Source organism: Aethalodelphis obliquidens, unplaced genomic scaffold, assembly GCF_003676395.1.
Source record: "Aethalodelphis obliquidens isolate GAN/ISIS:26980383/991018 unplaced genomic scaffold, ASM367639v1 scaffold7, whole genome shotgun sequence".
In the NCBI taxonomy this organism is placed as follows: domain Eukaryota; kingdom Metazoa; phylum Chordata; class Mammalia; order Artiodactyla; family Delphinidae; genus Aethalodelphis; species Aethalodelphis obliquidens.
The window spans coordinates 26,265,375-26,276,638 of NW_020837951.1; the positions used below are offsets into that span (position 1 = coordinate 26,265,375).

Genomic DNA, 11,264 nt, shown 5'->3' on the forward strand with positions numbered 1-11,264 from the left:
CTTGTATAAATTCTCAGAAATATAGAAGAAATTGGCCAAATGAATTTATTAAATTAATATCTGCTATTAAAGCTAGCTTGAACTTGTGAGTTGGATTAATACAGACATGCCTTTAGAGTCATCAGTATTAGATATCATACTCTTATTGTACCTAGGGTTACTGCAAGTCAGTAAGTGCACGTTGTTTCTGTTGTTTATCAACAAGGAAAATGACATGATGAAACTTTTAAGTAAATGTAACTGAGATAAGAGCTTTCAGGTAAACACTATAGGAATAATTATGTTTGGGGAATGTCTATCAAAGTAGTCTCTGCAGATTTTGGTTACTTGAAACTTTTAGTTTTGCTACATTAAATGAAATGATAGGAATTTATTGACTATTCAGGTCATTTCAAGTAAGATAAAATACTGGAACATTAATTGCCAAACAGCTTTAAGTTTACCTACTTTTGTCTTAGGAGAAACTGAAGCTGTTTGGGTTTATTAGACACGTCTTATACCACACTGAGGAAAGACGCTACTCCCTTAAAGGAATTTCAGATGGGCATTTGAGGAGAAATTTCTAATCTAGGATCATCCCTGTGTTGATTAATAATCTAGGTCAGGGACTCTTGCCACCTGCTCAACCTCTGCGAGTGGCCCTTGTGCCTTCCAGAGGGCTTTTCCAGTGCCTCAACCTGAATTCCCCATACAACTGGGCCCGAGGCGTGGGGTACACTAAACTAAACTGCACAAAACAGCACTTGCTTCACATGCCCCGGGATCGCCCCCTACCCCCCTTCCCGGAGGTATAACTACACCAGATATCCTACCTCTTAACTAGGCAAAGTACGTTACCAGCCCAGGTCCTTGGACTCTTTAATCAATAGAAATTGATGAGGCCAGGAGAGAAATTTAGGCAAGGCTTTACTGGGACAGGTGCTGCAGCTTGAGGGAGTGAGAACAAGAAACAGGTGACTTCGCTTGCTCCCGGAGGGAGGAGGGGGCTGGTTCCTTAAAGGGGAGGAGAGGGGTGGATCCATATTGATGGGTTGGGCTGGAGGGAAGGCTTGGGTGGTCTGACTGCTCCCTTGGTGATGCTGTGTGCTGGGATCACGTGGAGTACCTTACTTTTGCACGCAGAACCTCCAAAATGTCAGTTTGTTTGTGGCCCTTTTGTATCTTATTGTTCATAATTGCCCTGACTGCTCAAGCATGTAGTTATTTTCGGTCCCTCATAGTTTCTTTGTATTCTGTTGCTGGAGGAGAAGTCTGTCCAGGTGCAAACACTCTGGTAGAAGGTCCCAGGCCCCAGTCTATCTCATTTCAAGCCTTGCTAACTATCCAAGAGCCTATCTAAAAGTGGAGAAAACAAATTAGCTTTGACGAAAACAAATTATGACAACGTACACTTTCTTAGCTTTGACTTCTGTTCATATGCATTATGCTAATGTTACCATTTTCTGCAGGGTCTCCAGCAATTTGCTTTTATTTCTTAGAAATGTTTAGTAATTGTTTGCTGAGAAACTAGCAATGGAATCTAAAATACCTATCCCTAGAAGTACTTCTAGTGAGCTTTAGTATTTGCATAAAACTTCAGTAATACGGTCACCTGTGCAAAGTGTTACTAGGGGGTCATCACCTTCTGGAGATACAACCCTGGGCTGGGGCACACCAGGCAAAGAGTCTGATTTTATATGGCCTCTGTCTCTGGCATAGTCAGAGGCAAGGGTGATTTCTGCTTTTCAAGCTTCTTCTGGGGGCTCAGCTGCCAGCCCTTAGTTGGAAATACGAGAGAATAAAACAACAGGAAAATAACTTTCATTCCTTATCCAAATCACAGTTGCACCTCGACCATACTGATCTCTAATCATCTGAACTACCACATTTTGGAGCCCTTTGCTAGCCTTGACTTTCAAAGTCATCCCAGTCTTCCAGCATTTTACAGACTTGTCAGACTCTTCCATAACAGGCGCTGATCACTTTTATCTGCCTGAGCCTTGCAGACTTGGCGGACTTCTGAACTTGCCCTTTGCCTGTGCTGACACCGGATGCCTGCCTAACCCTCAAGTCTCCCACAATCCTCCTGCCTACAGTGTGAGCTGTAGATCAAATTCTGCTGTCACCAGTGAGGAGAGAGCTGTGACCTATATTCTTGAAAGGTTCTACTAGGTCTTCAAGAGGGGGAAAGTTCATAATAAAATATTTTTCCTATGCTCAGGCAACAGAAGCCTACACAGCTGATTTAAATTGAATTGGAAGCTAATGGGGCAGGCAGTAAACCTTAGTGGTTAGGACAATGGACTTTGGAGTGAGACAGACCTGGGTTTGAATCCTAGCTCTTTGAATTATTGGCATAATGTGGGGGCGAGATGTTGTCTTCCTAAGTCTCAGTTTTATCATCTGTAAAATGGAGATAGTAATGCCTGTCTCATAGGCATTATAATTGTATTCCATGAAATAACGTATAATGTGTTTATCATAGTGCCTTGTGCATAATAAACACAAGTACTAGTTTCTATTTTGTAATTTTCTGTAGCACCCCTTTTGCAAAATTCAGTCCAGCCCAGCCCATCTGACCATACTGGTCCATACTCTTTCTACTGTATCAAATGGCTTCAGTTTATGCCCTCAGACCTATCAGCTGGTTCACAAGATCTCTCTTCAGTTACAGACTGTCTACTGGATTTTTTATTTCAGTGACTATATTTTTCACTTCTAGAAGTTCTAGTTCATTCTTTTAAAAGTAGCTATTTTTTCTGGGTGTCTCATTTTGGGGGGAGCTATTTGGTGTACCTTTAAACTATTTAATATACTTGTTTTATAGTATCTATGAAATGGATTATCTGAGTTCTTTAGGGCTTAATTCTACCATTTTTGTTTGTGCCGACACTCACGATAGATCAATTTTTGTATATGTTTCTACTTTGGATTGAGAGTTATCTTGAGGAGGTCTTTATCTGTGGAAATCATGTTCAATTTTGATTGCAGACATTTGCCCATAAGAGTGGTGATATTTTCTTCTTATAGATGCTTCAGGGGCATTGGAAGTCTAGAACCTATTCCGTGTAATATTCCAGCTCGGTGGTTTCAGGATCATATGAGTGAAATCAATTAGGGCTTTAGATATACATGTGGTGCAAGTTGGTGGTTACAGACTTTTCCTAACTGCCAACTGTTTGAGGGAGGAAAGGTTTCTTGTCATCTCTTTGGGGGTAGGCTGATTATTTCTGGTTTATCCTTTTATTGTATGTGTTATTCTTCATAGATCCTGTTGTTCTGCAAGTGACTAAGTTCTGACTCTCCCCACCTTGCATAAGCACAAGATCTCATGTCTTATTACAGCATGGGCATTAAAACTAAAGCCCTGAGATTACTGAGAGTGACCGAGCCTGACCCTGGTCACTTCAGGGTAGCTGCAGTATCAGCACACATGCCTACATCCTTGCTTTTGAGTTTCTTCTTCGTTTCTGACCTCTGAGGATTTCTCTTTCTTATGATCTCAAATCATGCATCTAAATGAACGTTTGTTCATTTTATCTAGCATTTATAAACATTTGTGGAAGGAATTTTTTCGGAATATCTAGTGTGCATAATGTTGGAACCGCAAGTCTCGTAATGGAAGAATTTCTCCCATTGTTTGAGACATCCCATCCTTAATGCTTTCTTTACTGTGAATGTCTCTACTACAAAGCTGGTGCTCATGGAAGCTGCCTGGCCCTGGGATTGTTTTTTAACAACTTGAGGGGTCTCTTTCAAGCCTCTGTGGGTTAACTATTTCCTGCCCATTAGGCATGAGTAATCTTTAAAGTGGTCTTTGTCATTTTGACTGAAACTATAAGGTATGAAGCAATATCCTAGATGGTTTCTATTCCTCTCAATTTGTATGTTCCTGCTCTTGGCAACATTTCCCCAAGACAATAAGAAGTATCTGATTGTATATGCATGTATTTCCTATGAAACCTTTACAGTATTGAAATCCGAAGAGCAGAGAGAGACCTGCATTTTCTGGGCCACATGAACTGTGGAAGGGAGACCCATTCTTACTGCTTTGGGTAACGACAACTAATTTCCCTTCAAGAAATGATTGGTCATCTCCATAGCTCAAGCCGACTAGGTCTTACCTCACTAAAACCAAAAAAATTAGAATAATTTGCCTGAGTGGGAAGTAAACACATGTTGGTTCAAACACACACTGCCACCTTCCTCCACCACTTTTTATACCGAAATGAGCTTCAGATCTTCTCAATAAAAGTCATCAGGTCTGTACGATCCAGACAGCCCCTCTCTGGCCTGGGAGATGTGTCTGTTTTGTTTCATATCACCTCATTCTGCAGTAGATTGTGACTTCTGGGGCACAGGGGCAGCGCAATTACTGAGCTACTCTATAAAGGGCTTAGGCTTCAAGAGTGAAGGAGCAAAATGTTTCCTGATTGGCAAGAAGCCACAGGATTATTTTATTTTAACTAAAGATACATGAGGCATGGAGGAAAGCACGTCAACTTCGGAATCAGTCAGAAATGAATTCCAGTCCCGGTTCTGTAACTCATGAACGGTGTGATACTTGACAAGCTAGTAAGCCTCTTAGAATCAATTTGCAAGGCATAGGAAGCTAATATTTATGGAAGGTCCAATTTAGGGGCCGCATAATATTGTAGAGAAGATCTTAGAACCATCCGGGTGTAGGTTCAGATTTGGCCTCTGCCATTTTCTTTTGTCTAGAATGGGGACAGCAGTACCTCCTGCACAAAGTTGTAACGATTAAAGTCAATGAGAAAATCTCTGTGAAGCGGCTGGTCCGTGATGGGAGTTCCTTTCTTTGGTTAGACAGTCCTTGGCTCGGTACATACCAGTTCTGGTCCCTTGCTCCAGACTGAGGGACTGAGCGATTCGACTCAGTCCCACGCTTACAGTGCCCTCTATGTGGGAGGAGGCCGTTTGCTCAGCTTTTCGCTCAAGGTAAGATGCCCCTTTCATTCTCCTTCCTTCGATTTTTTTCCCAGAGGGTTATTGGAAGCTGGGAATGGCTGCAGGCCAGCAGGCCGCTTCCTGCCGACCACCTGGCCCTCCCACAGAGCTTTCTATCTTACAGTCTCTGGGCCCAGGCAAAAGGCCACTGGCTTAGGCCTGGCCTTAGATTCCTGGGAGGCCTCTGGAATTTTCTGGAGACAGACTGGGCTGTGTCAGCAGCCCACAGCCTGGAACAGAGTGAACAGAGGTATATGGCAGGCCGTTCCTTTGAGCCTCTCTCCCTCCCTGAGGCTTGTGGTTTTAAAGCTTTAATTGCTGAGATCAGAGCCACTCCGTTTCAATGCAGCGCCAGGAAGGGCCACGCCAGCCTAGTGCAGGTGATGGCGGCTCCTTCCAGAGGCCCTCAGCCTGGCCTAGAGAAGCGGTGGCTGCAGGGCCCTGGAGCCTCCTGTGGGGCTTGTGTTTCCCTTCCTATTAAATCCTCTCTGTGCTCAGAAGGCCGCTCCACCTGCCCATCTCTCCAGCTTTGCCTCTGGTGTCTTTCAAAGCTTCAGTGTTTCCTCAAATTAAGAGACCCAGCTGCTCGAGGCCCTTTGTTCGGTGTCTCTGGGATGACCTTTCAGATGATTCGTCCCCACTTGCAGGGGCTCAGCTTCGCTGGTATTTAGACTCCGAGCTTCCTTGGCTAATCGGAATTTATTATCCTCTTTGTGAGGAGACTCTGAGGTTCTTTCTCTCCAGGGAGGGCTGTCTTCTGGGTGAGTGATACATGGGCTGGCCCTGGCTCCCTAATCCTGGCAAGCCCCGTTTCCAGGTTGCGTCTCCATGGGCCCCAGAGACTCCGCGTGTGTGTGCGTGCGCGTGCGCACACACGCTCGCTTAGTCATGGAAAATAAGGACTTACAGATCTCAGGGTTGTTCTGGGATAAAGGAATCAGATTAGAGTTGGAGGAACCTGGAGTCTTCTTGGCCTCGCTGTAACAGCTTTGCGAGAGCTGTTTAATTATTCTTGCAGATCTGAGTAAGTCTTGTTGATGGAATTTTTATTGTAGTAAGCTATACATAAATTTTAGTCAGTTGTAAGTGGACAGTTCAGTGTCGTTAAGTACCTTCACATTGTTGTGCAGTCATCACCTCCATCTGTCTCCAGAACTTTTCCACCTTCCCAAACGGAAACTCTGTACCCATGAAGCATTAACTCCCCATTCCCCACTCCTCCAGCCCAGAAAATCACAATTCTACCTTCTGTCCTATGAATTTGATTACTTGAGTTATATAAGCGGAATCATACAGCATTTGTTGAATACTATTCCATTGTACAGGTGTGCACATACTGTTTATCCAGTCACCCACTGATAGACATTTGGGTTGTTTTCACCTTTTGGCTATTGTGAATAATGTTGCGAAGACCATTTGTGTACAAATATCTGCTCAGGTCAACTACCTTCAGTTCTTTTGGGTATATACCTAGAAGTGGAATTGCTGGGGCATATGGTAATTTTATGTTTACTTTTTTGAGGAGTTGCCATGAGGTTTTCCACAGCGGCTGTACCATTACAGCCTGTCTCGTTTTTTATAGTAGCTATCCTAGTGGGTGTGTGGTGTATGTTCATTGAACTTTGAGGGTGATAAAAACGAGAACTGCCATGTTGATCATTTATTAAATTCATACTGTGTACTAAATATTTAACACAAATCATCTCACTGAATCTTTAAGACAATCCTGTGTGGTTTGCTGTTATTTCTGTTTTACAGAAGGGCAAACTGAAGCTCAGAAAAGTTATGTAACTTGCTCAAAATCAAACAACTGAAAGTGAGCAGAGCAGGGAGTCCAATGCAGGGGTCAGGGTCCCATGTCCATGCTCTTTCCACTAGACAGCTAGTCTTCTAACCACATAGTCGTGCTTAGAGGAAAACTTAGGATTTCCCCCACTGCCAGTGGACAGCTAATTACAGAAGGCTTCAAAATTTAAAGCAAAGACTTTCCATAAATGTGGGGAATTAGGATGTTGGCAGGTTTGCTGGGAAAATGTCTCCCCCTCCCACCCACACAGTGAAAATGTAGTCACCCAGGAGACATTCCAAGCCTGCCTTGAACCCTTACTAGGTGTGACATTGCTGTTGTAGATCCTAAGGCCCTTCCTTCAGGGAGCACACCATCTACTTGGGGAGACACCTCCTAGGGTAATCATGGTATAGGGCACTGTGAGCTGGGGCAGAAGAGGCAACTACAGAACAGTGTGCAGGGTGTTGTGACTAGGGAATACAGAGAGGGTCTTAGGAGCACAGATGATGAGAATAATCGACTCCATCCTTCAGCATGAGGACCAGGAAAGGATTCATATCAGAATCATCACTGGAATTGAATGCTGAAGGCTGAGCTACAACATGATAGTTGGAAGCATGGTGACAACAGAGGGCAAAGGTATTTTGTGCATAAGAACAAAGGCTCAGAGGATGGAGAGAATGTGGTCTATGTGAAGTGGTGCAAATATTTCAGTACATCTGTAGCATAAGAGACGTGTTAAGGAGTGGCAGAAATAGGATTGGAATTATAGATACAGGCTGTCTCATTGAAGAGCCTTATCTAACAAAATGTTTCTGTTGGTCTTGTAGTTGATGGAGAGGCATGGAAAATCTGTTTTAAGCATGACAGTGACCTGGTCAAATTTGTGTTTTAGAAAATCACTTTTACACAACCTGAGGTGAGTTGGAAGGTGAGAGCTGAGGCTAGCAGTAGGGAGACTAAAGCGTAATAATAGCTTACATAAACTAACTGCTTGCTATGTGAGTGCACTGTACAAAAACATTACATGCATTCCTCTTTCAGCTTCCATAACAACTCTGTGAAAAATGTATTATCCCATTTTACAGATGGGGAAACTGAGGTTAAATAACTTGTATAAGGTCACATTGCACTAAGGGTGTGGCTAACATCTTAATCAGAGCTGTCTTAGTTCACAGCCCAAGGAAGAAATGGCCCCTGAAATTAGGGCTGCCATTTAGGAAGAAAAAGTTGACTGATACCCAAGGTATTTAGAAGGTGGAAATAACTGAAAATGATACTGACTAGATTTTCTGGGGAAGAAAGGAGAATGAGGTGTCAGTGAAGGGTCTTTGGTGTCTAGTTTGGAGGACTGTGTGGTTATGACTTCTACTCAGAGGAGAAGCATAGGAGGGTGGAGGAAAAAGACGGTGAGCTCTTTTCTGGACGGGTTGTAAAGCCCATAGCAATCAAATGTTGATCAAAGATATCTTTTGAAATATGAACTTATGTCATTATCATTAGTGATGAATCTTCCCTTGAGATGCCAGTGACAGTTGCACACATATGTAATGTACAAATAAATGAGTATATAGTTATTGGAGGTGCATTCAAATTTCTTTACTGATACAGATGAATGATAAAAAAAAGTTTGGGAATTGGGAGTATGGGATTAACAGATGCATACTCCCATACATAAAATAGATAAACAACAAGGATTCACTGTATGACACAGGGAACTATATTCGATACCATGTAATAAACTACAATGGAAAATAATTTTAAAAATATATAGATATATACACATATATGTATAACCAAATCACTTTGCTGTACACCTGAAACTAATAAAATATTGTAAATCAACTATACTGCAATTAAAATTTAAAAAAAAAACTAAAAAAGTTTGGAAACTACTAATTTTATAATAGATTCATAGAAATCAAGATTAAAAGTATATTCAATACCAAAGCATTGCCTAAAACATGGAGACAATATTTTTGTGATGTATGGTTTTCTTGACCACCTGGTCCCACTTATAAAAAGTCTGTGTTCTATTATTTGATAGTATATTTATTAGTTACATGTATTCAACACTGGTGAACCTATTCCACCTTCTTAGTCCTCACTCCTAATATGTTATTTCAATCCCTGGTCACATTTTATTAATTTTAATTTATCTTGTTTTAGAATTAACCCTGCAAAACTATTCTCTGTAGAGTCTCTGGACAATGTCGTTTCATTGTTTAAAATCTGTCAGTGGCTCTGTATTGCCCGTATGGCACTCAAAGTCTTGGTCACCTGTGTCTTTTCCTTTTCTCTCACTGTCAGCTACAATGAGATATTTATGGAGATACAAGCAGGCCCTGCCACTTTCCAGTGCTGTGTTTTTCACTCCCAATATACCCATATTCTTTCTTTCTTATTGATCTAGAAACCACCTATTTATCCATCCAAACCCTGTTCTTGTCTCCTCTAAGAACTCCCCTCCAGACCCCAGCAGAGGTGTTATTTCCCCTATGTCTACAATATACCAAATACATACCTGTTTAACACTGTTATAAACTTATGGGTTACCAGGGGATAAGGGGGGGGGAGGGATAAACTGGGAGATTGGGATCTGATGTATACACACTACTATATATAAAATAGATAACTAATAAGAACCTGTTGTATAGCACAGGGAACTCTACTCAATACTCTCTAATGGCCTATATGGGAAAAGAATCTAAAAAAAAGGTGGATATATGTATATAACTGATTCACTTTGCTGTACACCTGAAACTAACACAACATTGTAAATCAGCTATACTCCAGTAAAAATTAAAAAATACATTTGATGTGTCTGTTTCATGCCATAGACTGTGAGCTCCTTAAGGGTAAGGACTGGATTTGTATAGCTGTGTAGTCTCTCACCATCCCTTATAATATACCAAATACAAGAAAGGCTTCAACAGGTGTTGGTGAGCTAAATGAATGAATGATTATTTATTGTCAAAATTACATAAGTTAATATGTACAAAGCCCTTAAAGAGTGCCCAAACCATAATTGGTGTTATGTAAGTATTTGCCACTATTTTTCTCCTGTGTAATTTCTTTCAATATTTCTTTCCAATTGGTTTTGTCATCCAAGTAGATCAAAGGAAAGAAACATGGCTTCACATTACTTCATAAAACCTCCTCTAAGCACTTAGTTAACTTCTCACACATTCATCAGGCATTTGTGATCCCCACTGTCCAAATTTCTGTTGATTTTCTTCCTAACCATGTGTGGTCGAGCCCTCTGAGTACATTCTAATACCCCACCCGTCTGTAGCATAGATGTATTTACTTTCTTTTCCCCACCAACATTCTCCAATCCCTCTCACTTTTCTAGCTTTTGCAATGGTGTTTTCCATCTCTCTTGAATCTCAGGGATTCTTTGCAATAACATTAATCTTTATTGCAAAAGACTGCCACATTCTTTTGGTATGGATTTATCTTTGCAGATTTTGCCCCAGATAAATAAATAAAATGGAACACCACACTTCTGGAACTGAACATGGAAATTTGTTTTACTTTTGTGAGGCTGAACATTTATTTATTATTATTTTTTAAAATATGGAACGCTTCATGAATTTGCGTGTCATCCTTGCGCAGGGGCCATGCTAATCTTCTCTGTATCGTTCCAATTTTAGTATATGTGCTGCCGTAGCGAGCATGAGGCTGAACGTTTAGCGATGAATCCATATTGTACTGACGGCAACTTCTTCAATAATTTCATATGTTGTATAGCCGTTGGTAATAGTGCATATGCATGTGGGCAGGGAGAACTGTGCAAATATCAAAAATAATCATGATTATTAAAAAAAATTCCACTAGGTGTTCTCAGAAATTAATCTTCCAAATTACTTTTGCACAATTCAGGAAAATTGAAATGTGCATTTCAATAATTGTAGAAAAATTTTGAAGCAATCTCCTCTCATTTAAGTCATCCAGTTAAGGTGCTGCTGTTACAAACAAAAGGATCGTAGATACGTCAGACACAGCAGCCATACTGTCAAAACAGAACTATAGAGATCATGAGAGTCATGCTTTGTTTGTAGACAGTTTACCAGGGATGATATTGTTTGGATTATTTTGTTTGGTTGGACAATTTATTACTAATATTCCTCAAAAGCCATTACTAAAAAGCATTATTGTTTCACTTGTTCACGTGCTCGTTTATCTATTCTTCATGTGTGAATATCTTCATTTATCAACCCATCAAGTTCATGTTTATTAAGCATGACTCTGCATCAGGGCCTGAGCTAAGTTAAATTATAGGAGTAGGAAAACCTTTTGACTTGGGCCTCCAGCCTAATGTGGGCCACAAATTTACTTAGTTTGGGGTCTTTAAATTTCCTCCATGAGTTTAATATCAACTGTAACTTTGTATGAAAGCTAGATTTTTTGGGGGGTGGGCAATAATTAGTGCATTACATAGATAAAGTACTTTTAGTGTCTTTTTTTGCTTTCATGTAGTTTTAAGTAATCAAATTATGACCAGGGATTTAAATGCTGAAGATGA

At 40.9% G+C, this 11,264-nt stretch overlaps 1 non-coding gene across 1 annotated transcript; it reads right to left on the bottom strand.

Annotated features, from left to right (window-relative positions):
• Positions 1–10,309: 10,309 nt before the first annotated feature.
• Positions 10,310–10,416, bottom strand: LOC113620270 (U6 spliceosomal RNA). Its single transcript, XR_003432718.1, has one exon. It is a non-coding gene; the product is annotated as a U6 spliceosomal RNA (small nuclear RNA).
• Between the last annotated feature and the right edge of the window lie 848 nt (positions 10,417–11,264).